At 49.1% G+C, this 16,803-nt stretch overlaps 2 protein-coding genes across 4 annotated transcripts in view; one reads left to right on the top strand and one right to left on the bottom strand.

The window, feature by feature from the left end:
• The window catches only part of EMD (emerin), a 274,426-nt gene that overhangs the window by 153,917 nt on the left and 103,706 nt on the right, over window positions 1-16,803 (bottom strand). Inside the window, exon 1 of one of the 3 annotated variants that reach the window (XM_086940266.1) lies at window positions 6,010-6,093. The exons of the other annotated variants lie outside the window; for them this stretch is intronic. The gene's annotated coding sequence lies outside the window, so the exon portion shown is untranslated. Of the gene's footprint in view, window positions 1-6,009; window positions 6,094-16,803 lie in introns of those variants that run through there. 3 annotated transcript variants of the gene reach the window in all.
• LOC147684358 (uncharacterized) overlaps window positions 1-16,803 on the top strand; it is a 715,098-nt gene that overhangs the window by 133,835 nt on the left and 564,460 nt on the right. The gene's annotated exons all lie outside the window — the stretch shown is intronic.

The raw sequence follows: 16,803 nt of genomic DNA on the forward strand, positions 1-16,803 counted from the left end.
GCACTGTAATACAAATGATGCCAATAACAAGCCCCCCAAACAAACCCCCCCAACAGCCCCACTTCCCCCCCTCCCCTGAGCAATATTCCTGCAACAACCAAACATGCAGAAATGCCCTTCCCCCGCTGGTGCCAGGACGCACACAGCAACCCCATCTCTACAAGCCTAAAAATCAAAAAAAAACCTCCCCCCATCTACCCCCCCCATTCAACCCCCCACCCGACCGCCCAGCAGGACCCACCCTCAACTCCCCACCTCAGCGCTAGTACCACAAGAAGCAACCCTCATCCTGACCAGAACTCCCATCTAGACACCCCAATCCCATCCCCGACTCTTATCACATTCCCACCCGCTCCTCCGAACCCCCTTACTGTCCAGCAAGTGTCCAGCTACATGATCAGCGTCCAGAAGCGACGTGGAGCTCAACTCCACCCTGGGATAGTCAGCCTGGGTCGTCTCCGGGATTGTTGCACCCGTCAGGGTGACCCCCTCCTCAGTAGGCAGCAGGGTGTCAGGCACCAGGATTTGTCCCTGGGAAACAGGTTGGGACGTACCCTGGGGCAAGGTCGACTCCGGCAAATCCATGCGAAGGGAACCATCTTCTCCCACTGTGACCTGATAGCTCTCCGCGCTGCCATCCGTGCGGGCTCCTTGGCGCCTTCATCGGCTACGCCGTCTCCGTGGTCTGGTCCCCCACTTGCTCCGGTCTCTTGCCCGTTCCTCTGGGGGCAGGTCATCTCCTCGAATCTCCAGCCAATCCCACACTTCCGCAGGATTTTCAAAGAAGTGGGCTCTCCCCTGAGAGAGGACCTTGAGCTTTGCCGGGTAGAGCAGCATGTATTGGAGCTTCATCTCCCGAAGCTTTTGCTTGACTGCCAGGAAGGACTTGCGCTGTTCCTGGACCAACTGCGTATAGTCCGGATAAATGGAGATCTTTGAATTCTCAAATGTGAGGTCCTTAGACTCCCGTGCAGCTTTTAGGATGCAGTCCCTATCTCGGTAGTTTAGGATCTTGGCTATGAGAGCTCTCGGAGGGGCACCAGGCCTAGGAGGAGGAATCAGTGCCCTGTGCGCCCACTCGATCACAAAAACGTCCGACAGGCCTGTAAGACAGAGCACCATACGAATCCAATGTTCCAGAAAACGTTCTGGGTTACCCGCCTCTGCTCTTTCCGGGACTCCCAGCACCTGTATGTTACTGCGATGCGCTCTTCCATCCACGTCTTCGGCCCTCAATTCTAGAGCCTCCGGCGTGGCTAACAACTGTGAGACCGTCTTCGTGAGGGATGCAACCTCCCCCTGCAGCTGGGCGATATTACTTTCCGCGTCCGTGACTTTGTCGGCCACCTTGCGCAGGTCAGTCCGCAGGAGGTTCACGTCAATGGAGACCGTTTCTATCTGCCGCTCCAGTGCCGAGTGCGACCCCTGTATAGCCTTCAGCAATTCCACGCGCGACGGCTCCCCTGGGTCCGGACCCCCCCTCCTCCTGTCCGGACTGACGCGTGAGCTTTGCGATGGAAGTCTCTGCGTAGTATATTGGGTAATAGTATTGGGCTGAGAGGCCCGAGGCGTTTTATCTTTCCGTATCATGAGCCGCGACAGAGGCACTGCAGGGGTCCACCTCCCTCCCTAGTCTAGCCCAACAGCGCATCCAGGTCCCAAGCCCGGTACCAGCCCTATCAGTAGCCGGCTGCAAGACTCTAGGACCGTTCCTCTAGCTGCCTCCCATGCAGAGCCGCACCACCGATCATGTGGGGATATCGTTGCCCACGTCCTGCTCCTCCACCTCAGGTAAGACCCCTGCAGCCAGGGGGTCACTCAGCAGGCGCCGGGGGGCATCCCGCCACACTCGGGTATCTATGCAGCAGGTTGACGCCAGCACCCGGGCCGATAGTCCAGTGGAGGGCCCGCGCACTCACCACGCCCTCACCTGTCCCTCTCCGGCGCGCCACAGGAGGTATCCGCTGGCCGGGGGATCCTCCGAGACCCCCTGGGAGAAACACGGCCCGGCCCAGCCGCAATTCAGGCAAGGAGCCATGCCCCCACAGGCAGGCACGTCCTGGCAGGAAGACCCTCCAGGCACCACCACTCAATCAGCCAGGCCAAGCGCAAAGTCCAAGGCCCCAGAGCTGCAATCACCCCCGGGGGCCGCGATGATCCCACGCCCACCGCGGAGTCCAAGGGCCACTGCTCCAGCTGCTATTCGTGTGCCCCACCTTGGGCTCAGCTCCGCCTCCAGTACGGGCAATGCGCTGCAGCACTCACACCCGCTGGGGGGGTCCTGATGACAGTGGACCCCCCAGGAACTATCCGCCTCTGGCGCCGACAAGGCCCGATCCCCGGCCTCGATTTCTCGCGGTCTGCCGTTCAGGGGCCGGCCCCTCCCCTCGCCGCAAATCTAACGGAGACCGGGAGCAAGGGGGGGCCCTCCGTCCTCAGTCCCACAGCCCGCACAAGTCCCAAGGGCACGCCGACCCCTCCGGCGCCCCAGGAGGGCCAGGAAATCAGTATCTGGATAGTGTGCACTCCCGGACCAGGCTGCGATCCCCAGCCTCAATTAGCACCAGATCCGGCGCAGCAGCTCCCGGCCGTAAGCGTCCTCGGATCGCCTTCCTACTATCTCGCTATGGCCCCAGAGAGAGCTCCACACGGTCAGACGTCGTGGGGTAGTAGAAACAAGCACCGAGGTGGGCAAGCAGGATCACAAATACAGGATTTTAGCGGCGGCCGGCAGGGAGCCGAAGGAGCTCACGTCCTGTCAGCCTTGCTGCTTGGCCACGCCCCGTTAGAGTAAGTGCTGTAATTTTAAGTGTTGTGAAGCTTGATCCAATGGTAGATCAAATTCCTCACGAAGCAGGGCAAAGGATTTCAGCTCTCCGTTTAATATGACCTTGTCCAGTGTCTGGATTCCTCTAGATTTTCATCTATACCAGTGAAGCGCTTACCATTTATTCGGATGCTTTCATTTCCCCAAAGTGGAGCTTTAGAGTGCAAGTGATGAGCAACACCTAGAAGACAGTGTGTTCAATGCCATGCTTGATATGTAGCTTGCATCACTGGGCGTGTAGGGGATATTCATGGATTACGGGCTCCGTATAGAAATTCAAGGCTGTTATCTTGGTCAAGTAGTGAGTGTTCCGTTGTGACCCATTGTGGAGGGTCAGTCGTGCCTGGGAGTAGAGAGGTTAATTGCGAAAGGTGCAGTGCTAGAGAATAATGCTCCAGAGATGGCAAACCCAAACCGCTGTGGGAACGACGAGCCATTTGTTTGGCAGCAGCTAGATGAGGGCGCATGGATCCCCAGACAAAGGTCCGTATACGGGCGTCTATGCGACTTGGTGTGGACAGAGGAACTATAATCTGTAACATTCCTAGAGCATAAGTAAAGTGGGGTAAAGTGAAAAGTGACCATCCTTGAAGTCTGTACTCTTCTCCACATGGAAAAATCCAAAGGAGACCATTTGGTGAAATCAGTTCCCATTTGTGCTATAAGGGGTGACAGATTATCCAAGACCATTCCTTCCAAGCCCTGATTAACCAAAATTCCCAGATAATTTAATTTTGACGATTTCCAGCAAAAGGGAAAACCATCAATTGATGACGTTGTTGTACCCGAGGAGAGTGGTAAGGCCTCACTTTTGTCCCAGCTTACCTTATAACTGGAGAGGACAGAGAACCTGTTGATAATCTCTAGCAACACTGGTAAAAAATTAGGAAGATACTTAAGTGTAAGGAGAATTTTATCAGCATATTGGGATAGCTTGGATATACCTCCTGCTTAGTATACCCTGGATCGGCAGTGAGTGACGAATAAGAGAAGCAAGGTGTTCCATCACCAGCAGGAACAGTAGGAGGGAGAGGGGACAGCCTTGATGAGGGCCACTTCGGTTGGAAAAGGGCCTGAAATAAATCCTCCACGATTGACCTGGTTTACAACGTTGTCGTATAGCAGGTAGACCTTAGAGATAAACTGACCGCCTAGGCCAAAGCGTTTCATGGTAGCAAAGAGGTAACCCTAGTCAATTCGGTCAAATGCTTTTTCTGTGTCCAGGGAGAGAGCCACTTCATCTTCTGGTAAGTCATTTGCAGTCCATAAAGAGTTGGCTAATGTTCGAATGTGATTTCCGGAGGAACGGCCTGGGACAAAGCCGACCTGTGTGTGATATATGAAGGATGGGTGCCGGCAAAATACTTGCCAGGATTTTAACATCTTCATTTATAAGGGAGATGGGGCGGTAGATACCACAAGCAAGTGGATTGATGCCTGGCTTATGAATAACCGCAATCAACGCTCTTTTAGAAGTAAGACCTAGTGAGGCTCTCTGAACAGCTTCATGGAAGGCGGCATGTACAGTATCAATTGCCTCATCCCCAGACCATCTATAATCCACAGGAAATCCATCTTCTCCCAGAGATTTGTGGTCTGATAATTTGGCGATGGCTGCCGTAATTTCTTCTTTACTGATGTCACCATTAGGTAAATCTTTACCTTCTTCTGTGATGTGTGGGAGATAAATATCCGCAAGGTAGGTAGTTAATTGCTCTTCAGTTGTCAGAGTCTCAGGGGTGTAAAATGATGCAAATGTGTTTGCTATTTCTTGTGGTTTTGTAAGAATCACTCCAGTTTCCCTCCTTATTGCAGGGATAGCCATGGCTGCCTCACGCTGTTTCAGCTGTGCTGCAAGTAATCAGCCTGATTTCTCCTCTTGTTCTTAATGCCTGACTTTAGACGCTGAAGGACATACTCTGCTTCGGTGGTATACAAATTATTGAGTGCCATTCTGGCTAGTTCTAGGCGTCGTAGCAAACAAAAGCAATAACTTCTCCCAAACACTTCATATAACATAAGCAATGTCTATTAAGTGCAAAAAGACATGAATCAGACCAGTAATTTTTAGTTTATATATATTGTTATTGTTTTTTTGTCTTGGGTCCCAAAAATATTTTGATATAATATATATATATATATTTTTTTTAACGAGAATCATAATGCATGCAATGATATAGTTATATATATTTGATTTGTGAGCACCCACGTAAACGAGCAAACAATGAAAATAATAAATCTAGTACAGCACAAACACATTGAACATGTAATCAATCGCAAACACTAATAAAAACAATATTTATCAAAAGACTATACAGAACAATCACATAACAGACATTGGAAGAGATCACAGTGAATAAAAATTGTTGCTCAATATGCTAATATCTTTAGTGTAATGAGTATTGTATGAAATGGACAGAAATGCACCAACACGCATTTCGGAAGTTAACAGTTAAAGGGATCAACCTTCATCAGGGTGCTATCTGTGCGAATAAGTTCTGTGGCAGAAGGCCATCCATAACTAGGTTTACTCACTAAACTAAGCGGGCATAGAGGAGCCAACAGGTAAAAAGACTCAACCATGCATTAATGTATATGCAATGTATGGCTAACTATCACCAATAGAGAAGAACCACAGTGCAGGACAAAAATAGACCCAAAGAACAATGTAGTTCAGTGATATCCCACAGATAAGAGAGACCCAGGATAAACAATTTTTTAAAGCAAAAAACAACCTACTATGGACAAAGGTTCCAAATTGGTATACAAAGTGAAACAATGTGTCACAAACTCATTAATCGTGAGGCACACTTCCTATATCGGGTTCATTGGAGGGAGAAGATGGAGATAAAAATGATGTATACAGGTCTCACAGAGACAAATGGACTTCTAAATAAGAAAGAATAACAAAAGGCAACATAAGTGACAAACGGAAAAGCCGAAGAAGAGTCGAGATAACCGGGACAATATTAGACTAGCCTACCAAGACCCTCATTGGGGTGAAGGTGAGCAGCATGGCTCGGAGGGCAGGAGCAGATGACCAGCTGAAAAAAAGCCCCAAGAATAGAGTCGATAACCCGGGCTCAAACAGTCTGTAACAAACAAGTAAACAAGCGTCAGAGGACCAGTTCCTTAAAATAGAGAAGTAGACCGGCTGGTTGGAACAAAAAGCGCAAGCTTACCGTAAGAAGATGAATCATGATGGGAACGCACCGCCTCCTGACCTCAATACGGCCCTCGTGATCGTAGCCATTGAAGGCAGTATAAATACAAAAAATGCAGTTCGCTGAGACACTGAAGATGGAAATCAGCTGGAACTGGCTGGAGTAGAGTGCCTTCATGTTAGACCGTCTGCATGGTGGCCGCCAGACCATCTATAATCTGCAGGAGATCCATCTTCTCCTGCAGATTTGTGGTATGGTAATTTGGCAATGGCTGCCACAATTTCTTCTTTCCTGAGGTCACAATTAAGTAAATCTTTACCTTCGTCTGTGAGGTGTGGGAGATCAAAATCCGCATGGTAGGTAGTTAATTGCTGTTCAGTTGACAAAGTCTCAGGGGTATAAAATGATGCAAATGTGTTTACTATGTCTTGTGGTTTTGTAAGATTTACTCCAGTTTCCTTCCTTGTGGCAGGGTTTAAACACTCACACTGTTTCCGCTGTGCTGCAAATAATCTGCCTCCTTTCTCCCCTTGTTCATAATGCCTGACTTTTAGACGCTGAAGGGCATACTCTGCTTTGGTGGTATACAAATCCTTGAGTGCCATTCTGGCTAGTTCTAGGTGTCAACAATTGAGCACTGTGGGATTAGTCGAGTATAGGCGCGGGAAAGAGGTAATTTGATTCTCTAGTTCGATATGAGTGGATGCCGTGTTATTAGCCTCTGCCGCATCCTTCATCAGCTTCCCACTAATAGTTGCTTTCGCCCCACCCAAAATGGTCCTACAAGAAGTAACTGAGGCTTTGTTATTGATCAAGTAACTAGAGAGGTGTGAACGCAGTTGGACCTTGCCCTGGGGCGAGCAATATCTCTGAATGTTCATTTGTCATGGTTTACGGCCTGAGGAGGCTAAACCTACGTCAAGAGTAAGTAGAAGCAGGGAGTGATCAAAGAGAGCCGCTTCCAGTATATGGGATTCATTAGTAATTGCAGCTACCGAGTGGATTATAAGGAAGTAGTCTATCCGAGATTGGGTGCCAAGAGCAGTGGAAAGGAAGGAATATTTCTGGTGTGTGGGTTGACAAAGGCGCCAATGATCCACCAGTCCATGGTCAGATGATATGTCTCCCAATAAAGCTCTATCTCCTTCGTTACACCTGTCCAAGGGGCCTAACTTATCTGAGACTGCTTCACCGGCCAGATTCCAGTTTCTGCCAATGACATAACTGCATGCTCCAATTTCTACTAGTAAGCGATTCAGGCTAAGGAAATGGAGTGTTTAACTCCCCATTGGAGCATATACTGAACAAACACAGAGAGTTCTATCCCCTATTTTTAACTTAGCAAAGACATATCTGCCGTCGGGGATTTTGTTCAAGAGGATAGCCACTCCACATTTCCGTGGTTGCCTCTCCTTGGTGGGGGTCTGTGTTGTCAATCTACAGTGGCTTTCCTACACATTCTTGTCAGAGCTTGTATGATTCTAATGCGAACAAGTGTGTCTCTTGTAAAAGGGCAATATCAGCTCTTTTCGTTTGCAGATAAGAGAGCACTTTCTTACGTTAAATGTAATCTGAGGCCATTACCATTCCATGAGACAATGCGTAGTGGTTGGAAGGAAAAGGAAATATTCGATGTCATGTGTGCTTTGGGAATCTAAAGAGGTTGAATAATAAGGAAAAGTTGATGGGAGGGAAGAGAGGTGTTGGATTATGAGGGGAGGGTAAGAAAAGGAAGGCGGGTAGAGAGGTGACTGCAAGTGAGGGGATGTCAGGAATAAATGTGGGCAGGAATATGGGGTAAGTCTATGCAAGGGAAGGGAAGTGAAAGAAAGAAAAAGGAAAAAATAAAGAAGGGAAGCTCCGGGCAAGGATAGAAACCAAGGATAAGGGCAATAACCCTCTCTAATGGTTCCTAGAAGACTGGGGAGTCATGAAGGGACAGTGTGAGAGTCGTTTGTGTGCATGTGGGAAGACATGTGAGAAGGAGGAAGAGCAGAGCTCTGAAGATGCTGGGGGTGGGGGTGAGGAACGGAAAAGGAGCAGATGCCCTGCCCTAGGGGAATGGGACTGTTCTCTGTGGGTCTAAACTTTCGGGCTATTTGCATTGGAGGAGCCCCTTCTGCCGACAGAGTCAAAGTCAACAGGGAGACGTACCTATGCAATAATGGTGTTGATGTTAAGGTTGATAGTATTTGGTCAACGATATAAAGATTGGGTTGAAAAGTCATGGGGGAGGAGACAAGCAAGAGTGCAGTGCTAATAGAGAAGACTAGGGGAGAGGAAGAGGAAGGGTATGGCCTATGTCATATAAAGCAGAGTTTACCATACGAAGAGTATAATGAAACGAATTCTGTAAAACGTAATAATGACAGTTAAATATTATCAGGAAGGGGACAAGGAAAGAGGAATATAATAGAGCAAATAATGCATAGCAATTAAGCAACTATTCAGGTAAATAGCTTTTTGCCTTAGTTTATGTCATATTAATGTTATAACCTGTAGAGTACAGTCAAACAAGCTCTACAAAATGCCATGAAGGCAATTAAACATTGTCATGAATACATGTGGAGAAAGAAGGGGAGTTGTGGAAAAAGGGGTACGGGAAAGTAGGAACATTATAGAGCAAATAATCCATAGCAATTATTCCGGTACTCATCCAATAATCTTCTTCAGTGGATGTCAACGTTGCAAACTTCAATCTTCTCATAAATCTTCTTATAGATGAAGGGAAGTCGATCAGCCACAGTTCAGGACATAACCCTCCTCGGATGAAAAGGGCTTTCGAGGGGAGTGCAATTTGGCCCTGACTCTTTCCTGCTTGAGATCAGCACCTGCCTGAAGGGCCTGTGTTCCATCTACCAGGGGGCGAACGGGTCAATCTAGGTCTCATCCCCTGCTCTGGGGACGACCTGAATTGCGTTGGGTCCCACCAAAGGACATCGTAGTGTTTGATGATAGGAGTTGGAAACTGAACTCTGGTAGAAACACAGTAAATTCCATATTTTGAGGAGAAACACTGTCCAGAAAATCACAAAGGTCCTCTGAATTAAATAACTCCTTGCTTAGCCTATCTTTGGTGATTCGCAGGCGTGCGGGCTCAAAAAGGCCATTCTTGATATCAAGCTGTCGAAGGCGGGGGTCTGAGAGAAAGGAAAGCTTTGCGACGGTTATTAGTATCTTTCGAGAAAACCGCTGCCATTCTAATCTCATGTCCTTTAAATGTGTACAGGCCATGGGTATGAGCCGCTGTGATCAGTTCACGGGCCTGTTCATGTCGTAGAAGCAGACGATGAGGGGACGCGGTCGTGTATTTTTCCCTGTGTTGAGTGATCCGATGAAATGGGCTCTCTGCATCTCCAATGGTGGGTCAAAAGTAAGACCTGTGAGCTTTGGAAGGGCTTCTCTAAGAAAGGATTTGGCGTCTCATCCTTCTGTCTTCTCCGGAAAGCCGTAAAAGCAGACGTCCCGACGGCTTCTATCTTCTAAATCTACCACTTTGTTCCTGAGGAATAGAAGCTCTTGGTCCCCGTCTGATATAACGTCATGCCGGTTCTCTTCCGCTACCACCCGCACAGTTAAACCATCCATCCGGCTCTGGAATCCAGCGATGTCTGAGCGAATAGATTTAGTCTCAGTCGTGAGGTTAGCTATAGAGGTCTCCATCCCCTCCAACCGTCTGCTCACAGCAGAGATTTCCTGGAGTATCCGTTCCATGATGGAGTCCGGCGATGTTGCCATCGTAGGGTTAGATAGTTTCTGAGACGAGTGGATGGCACCACGAGTATCTGAGGTAGAACAACCTCGGTTTAAAGCTTCAGAGAAGAGGAGTTCACCAGGCGTCTTGCCTGAAGGCGTAACCAGCTCTTCTGCGTCAATCTTCTGATATGGAAATTCTTTCACACTGTTGATGTTTATTGTGTAGTAAACATTGATGTAATGATAACTCTTCAGACCCAATAAGTGGATGCACCAGACAATGATCCAACTCTATATATTTCTTTTTTTGTTGTTGGTGTTTCTGGGTTCCTGATAAGGCTATCTTCTTTGCCGTCTGTGCCTGCCTTTGAAGATCAATTCATCTCATCTGTAGAGGGAGCACTCAGAAGTGGCCAGTATGTGAGCATGTAATGGTGTATACCATGGGTACTCACAAACTTTCTCTCGGGGGCCAAATTTACAGTGTGGTTTGTGTCCGAGGGCCGCACCGGTGGGGGGCGGGGTCAGTGGGGGAGGGGCGGTGCTAGAGCAACAAAAAAACTGTGACCATGAGGTTGGACACAGGTCCCTACATCGGTCGCCTTCGTCCACTGAGCCACCAGACCCGGCATACACACATCTCTCTCTATCTCTCTCTCGGTCTCCTTCCATCTCTATCTCTCCCTCGCTCTCTCTCCCTCCCTCCCTATATCTCTCTCTGTCTCCCTCCCTCTATCTCTCTGTCACCCTCCCTCAATCCCTCTTTCTCCCTGTCTTCCTGTCTCCCTCACTCAGACTGTCACTCCCTCTCCCTCCCCAACTCTCCCTCACTCTGACTGTCTCACTCCCACTCTCTACTTCCCTCTCCCTCTCTCCCCTCGCTCCTCTCTGTCTCCCTCTCTCTCCTTCCCTCTCTCCCCTTCTCCCTCCCTCTCCCTCTCCTTCACTCCCTCACCTTCCTTCACCCCCTCTCCTCCCCTCTCCCTCTCCCTCACTCCCCTTCCCTCCCTCACCCTCACTCCCCTTCCCTCACTCCCCTTCCCTCACCCTCACTCCCCTTCTCCCTGTCCCTCCCTCACTCCCCTTCTCTCTCTACCTCCCTCACTCCCCATCCCTCCCTCCCTCTCTCCCATTCCCTCTCTCCCTCCCTCACTCCTCTTTCCTTACTCCCTCCCCTTCCCTCTCTCCCACCCCCACTCCCCTTCCTTCCCTCACTCAACATCCTCCTGTTTCCCCATGCTGCATGATAAGCACTAAGGAGGTTAATTGGAATTTCATGGTAAACATGTACGTCGATAAACCAACCTGTCCGAGGCATCTGACCCATTGCGCTCCAAATCTATGATCTTGCCATCCCCCCTTATCCCCACTCCCTCCCATTGGGTGCAGATAGTCTCGGTTTTCATGTATGTCAGGATTTCAGTCGGTTTTATGAATGAGCCTTGGTTACTCTGTGGCAGCTGCCAAGCCTGCGTGTGCATCTTCAGAACTTCTGAAAGAATGCCCTCAGTAGGGTCTGTACGGCCACGTGTTCCTAAAAAAGCTGTCACTCTAATCCAGGTATTCAAAAAACTATTTACAGCTTGTTGTTGAGATGGCAGAGTCAGTTCCATGTTTGCCCTCTTTTCTACAACACCTCCAGCCCCTCTCCTGGGACTTTAACTCACCAGAACCTTCTGACGGGGAGTTTCGAGATTAGGTTACATACTGGCCATTGATTACAGAGATAATTATACACCCTTGTACCTATGTGCTCAGACAGAAACATGAAATTGAAGATGACAGGCATCCAACCAGGTGTGTTAATGTCTGCGCCTACCTCCACACCAGAGACCATGCCCACAGTTTGACATTATCTCCCACCCCACTTTCATGCACTCTGAATTCTTTGTGTCTGTTCCATACCACCCTAAATTCTGATCGTTCCTGACCATGTCTACCATGGCGCTGAGTGAGCCGTGTTCTTGATGTATAGCTTCCATGTTTATCTCTCCTTTGAAATGCTGGTCTCGGTTAATGCTTGCCTGGGCTGTGCTAGAGACCCATGAAGAGTGCCTTCAGTCACATCTCCCTGTCTACAGTGCATCATCTTACTAGCAACCTTAGATTCTTTATTCTGCATGACCTCTGGTGATTTTGAGAGTTTGTTCCAGAAATAGGCACAAGCCCCTCTGCGACCCCAACTTGAGGAATTTATTGCTGCTGACTTCGGAGCTTTGGGGCTGCAGTCCTTTTCCCTCTGCTAGACTGATGCTGCGAGCCCTACCCACGGTTCAGCGATGAGTCAGCCTGAGACAGGAACGGCATCTCACCCAGTGTGTCGGCCCGGCTGAGACAGCTTCCGGGCACACACACAAAGCCACACCCGAGCACTTCACAGGTCTTTAAAAGACAATTTGCATGTTAATGGGGCTTTATTGTATTTCACCTCTTAGGCCCCTGCAGCTCTGCTCTGCCTATCACCGGAATGAATCACCCGACCCCCACAGAGCAGCAGTCTCTCGCTCCGATTGCCGACACTCTTTAAAAATGTGTTTTTAAAACACGGTACGATGTCCGCAAGCCGCCAGGGAAGGCTTGCTGTGCCGCTGGCGGCCCGTACTATGAGTACCCATGGTGAATACCGTCCTCCGAGACCATGAGACTGACCTATGGTGGTCAACCCTTCTTTTGTGCTTCGATCTAGGGCGGATCTCTACAAGAGCACCCCTGCCAGGACCATCTATAAAGGGGCCGGTAAGCTGCGCACGCACTAACTCGCTACTGGCGAGTAGGCATTGCGTCATCAGAGAAGCGAAATCAAAGGCCGTAGCATTGGGCCCGCATCTGTCGGTACCATTAGTTGACAATACACTCTGTATAGCTGAGGTCGTTATTAATCCTAGATCTTAGTGGCCTTCTTAGGGGATAATGAACTCACCAGAGTCACTGATGTTATCGTCCGAGGTTTTTTTTTTTTGTGGTGACGTGGGTTACTTCTGAGGTGAAATGCAGACCGTTATTATGCAGTTCTCTTCCAGGGGATCCTCATCAAAGTCATAAGCATTAGAGCATTCCTGCCCTTGCGCGGGACCCCGGAAACATTATATTATATGTGCCCTGTGAGAAGTTGGCCTGATATATGATGCTCACTAGTTCTAGTGATCACCTTGTATCAGTCCAAACAACCCTTATGGTGATTGGTTGTAAGTCAACCTTATAGACCAGCTATCCTAATGGTAGCATGGACAAAGCAGTCTTAGGCTAAACTCTTTTGGCATGTGACGCCAGCTGTTTTACCACATATAACCCCTTGAATACCAAATGAAAGGACACCACACAGGTAGTTATGAAAATAAACAAGTTATTTATTAACTAACAAACACCTCTGAACTCTTTATGAGTTCAGAGGGCTAAGCACATGACAAGACTCTTAAGAAAAATATGTTAAGTTGCTAAAGTTACAATGTTGCCCTAGGGGCGCAACAAATCATATACTAAGTAAATGGTATAAGGAAGTCGATAGAAGGAATGGAGCTGTCCAGAGGCTGTAGGATCGCTGGGACTACACTACCCTAACTTTAGTTAAGTAATAGGAGGCCCACGGAACGCGTGTGCAGAGTGTGAACTCACACGAGAGATGCGTAACAACGTCTATGGACAGTACAGTTCAAGAAAAAGGTGAGTTCGGAAAATCCTGACTAGTTAGGACTAAAATGACTGTGAAACTGGACACTAGGAGAGCCAATCTACCCTTGAGCACCGAAATGCTCTTGTTACCTCACCCACGGTCTGCGGGTGCATAGGTGCGAAGACGTGTCAGGTTTATGCGTTGAAGTCTATGGAGCCTGAAAGAAAAGATGCTGCAGGCGACCAGGAGGAAGATGTCCGGTGTGATCCAAGGGTGGATCAGGAATGCTGAAGACCTGAAAGCAGAGGGTACAATGTTCAAAGTCACTAGCCAGTGACTGGAGTGGAACCAGGAAAGAACCAGATGCTGTCGTCGCGATCAGGTGAAGAGTGGACGCTTGACTCTGCAGCCACGTGGACCAGGAGGTGTCTTCGACCAGGATGGAGGCACGAGCTGTCCCACGCAGGCTCTCGCTGTCGGCGGCATTGGTTCCGGATTCGGCGTCAACAGGCCTTGGCAAAGGCAACCCTTTCGGTGAGTGGAAAAGGCATCTGGTGCGGACCAGGAGGGTCTGGGGTGCTTCTCCTTTGCAGGGAAGCAAGGGCCAGTCTGGAGCAACCAGACCAGCGGTGTTGATGTCGTGGATCGTCGTCTAGGAGGCCACTAGCCAGCCGGCAAGTGACCAGACAACGCGTCGAGCAGCAAACAGGCAGAAGGGCCCCAAGCAGATCTCGTGGATGCTGGAGGGCTGGTCTTCGGTGCAGGAGCTGCTCGGGGCTGGGGCTTCTCAATCCCTAAAGCACTTCGTTGAGGTTCCCTCAGAAGTCGTGCTGGAAGCGAAGTGCAGTTTCTCCAAGATGGCCGGTCCCACGTGTCTCGTCGCACCCACGGATCTCAGCTGTGCTGCAGATGTGAGTTGAGGTCAGAGAGGTCTGGGAATCCGGGTCTCATCGGGCTCTGAAGTCTGGATCCTCGAGGGAAGACCACAAAGTGAAGCCGCTGGACGCTTGATGGTGCCTGCTTGTGCAGGGTGGACACTCCTTGCCCACAAGGGAGATTTCTTCAGTCTTCTGTGTAGAAAGTCGAAGTCCAGAGTTTCTTCTTGTAGAATTTCAGTTCAGGATTAATCTGATTTGGAATGGGACGAGCTCCTACCTTTATCCTGCTAAAGGGGGCTGCACTATCACTAGGTCCCTCCCATGGGTGGGACCAGGAAGGGGGGTTACACCCCCTATCCTTTGTCCGGTCTCGCGCCAGAGCTGGGGCTGGAGTGCCCCAGCTATGCACAGGGCACCTTGTGTGCCCCAGGCATGTCTCATTCCTTTCAGCCCTGTCCTACCTAATACACAAAATCCTGTCTAGGGTGGTGCTAGCACCTCCCAAGGCAGGAAACCCTTTGTCCAAGCCTCCCTCGCTGGAAGGACTCCCAGCAGCAGGAGGTCAGACTTGTGTCTGTGGTGGCAGCATCCATTTTGTGATGCTGAGGCTCGAGTTAACTTTAACCGGGGTTCACAGTTACATACATGTCGTGTCCCTCTAAAAGGGTGGAATGCTACCCCCGTCACCAGAATTGGCGAGGGGATAGTATTCCAATTCGTATGACACCTTACTCGACATGTTTTGATAATGCTATGCCAAAGTTAGCAGTAACCGCAAGGGTATAATGCACTTAAGAGTATATGGTATAGCGTTATCATGGAAACAGCTAAAGGACTTGGTTCCGAAAGCTGTAGACAGGCTCAGCTCATGCCAGAGCACTATCTCACATAATTCCAAGCACTCTGCCTCCAGGATTGTTAAGGCCTGCCATAGGAGTGACTTATAGGAGTATATGTGTCCATTCTAGGTTTAGATATAGGTATACTATATCTAAAGCAAAGGGTGATTACACCACCTTGCCCCAGCTGGTTGATCAGCCAGTTGTGTCAGATTTGGATGACCAGCCAGGGGGGGCATAATACATGATGCAGCCCCTGTTAGGCCTTGGGTTCACTTATGCCCTGGGTACCTATGGTACACTGTACAAGGACTTACAAGAGTGACCCAATACCAATTGGTAAATGCACCTAAAGTATATGGATGTCAATTTAGAGAGAGAACAGCTAGGCTGTGGGTCTGATTAGCAGGCCCACAGCCAGGGAAAGTCATAAACCAGTGAAGCAAAAAGCAAAAATCTGGGGTGACCATAAGATTGCAGACCCTACTCTCCTACATGCCCCACATATATATATCTATATATATATATATATATATATATATATATATATAAATATATATATATATATATATATATATAAATTAGCAATTGCAGCCTAATAAACAGCAGAGCTGAAGTTTGCTGTAAAGAATTTCCATAAACCATGAACAAACATGCATTATTAACATGAGAGACAACAACAGTTTTGTTTTAGAACTGTTTTAATGCTCAGAAAGCAGTGGAAATTCTCATTAAACACTGAAAGCATAGGAAGCTCTCAGGCTGCATTGCAAAACTACAGTCTAAAAAGACTGAAAAGCTAACCGGCATCAACATGCAGTAAACTGACACTGTGCCTTTAAGGCACCCATGACCCCCAGCTTCCATCATGCCTCAGGGGTGACAGTTAGGTCAGTTGTTCTTTCCGGCTCCTTCAGGAAGGACCCTGGTAACTCAGCTCCACTCTTTTCTGGCTTTCTGTCAGAAAATTCCTTCATTATTCTGATTTTTTTGACTTACTTTGACATTTTACATCAAGTCAAGTAAGTATCTGTCTTTTATTGACAGTTTTTTTAGGCATTTTCAATCAAAATGCCCTCACTCTTTGATAACTGCCCTTCTTGTGGCAACAAGAAGGCTAAAACAGACAGTCATGATGTCTGTATACTTTGTTTGCCTGATCATCATGACCTGTCCTCACTGTGAGCGCCTGTCAGAAAGAACTCTTAAGGACAGGGAGAGGAATCGCATTTATGGCCTAGCCCAAAGGTCATCCAGAGGAAGATCTCCGGTAAAGAAGGGCTCCAAGAGGGCTAGATCACCTTCAAGGGACAAGTCTTCACGTCCTTCAGCTTCAGTGTCGGACTCGGCGCCGAAGAAACAGCTACCGGTGGGTCATTTATCAAAAAAACGACCGTCGACGGCAGGCTCGCCATCGAAAAGAAGATCAGGTTCGTCGCCAACGTCGAGGATTCCAGCTCAGTCGTCGAAATCCCCTCCGCCGTCATCAACCAGGCGTCGAGGGAGGTCACACCTCCGCCATCGTCAACAGGGCGACAATCTGCGTCGAGAAAGGTGACTCCTCCGCCGTCGTCAAACAGGCGACGATCGGCGTCGAGGATCATCACCCCTCCGCCATCGTTAACTCGGCGACGATCGCCTTCCAGGACGAAGACCCTCCGCCGTCGTCAACCCGGCGACGATCGGCGTCGAGGGGCGTTACATCTCCGCCGTCGTCATCCAGACGACGATCGGCGTCGAAGTGTGACCCCTCCGCCGTCGTCAACAAGGTGACTATCGGCGTCCAGGC

This window comes from Lissotriton vulgaris, chromosome 10 (genome assembly GCF_964263255.1).
Source record: "Lissotriton vulgaris chromosome 10, aLisVul1.2, whole genome shotgun sequence".
Classification (NCBI taxonomy): Eukaryota; Metazoa; Chordata; class Amphibia; order Caudata; family Salamandridae; genus Lissotriton; species Lissotriton vulgaris.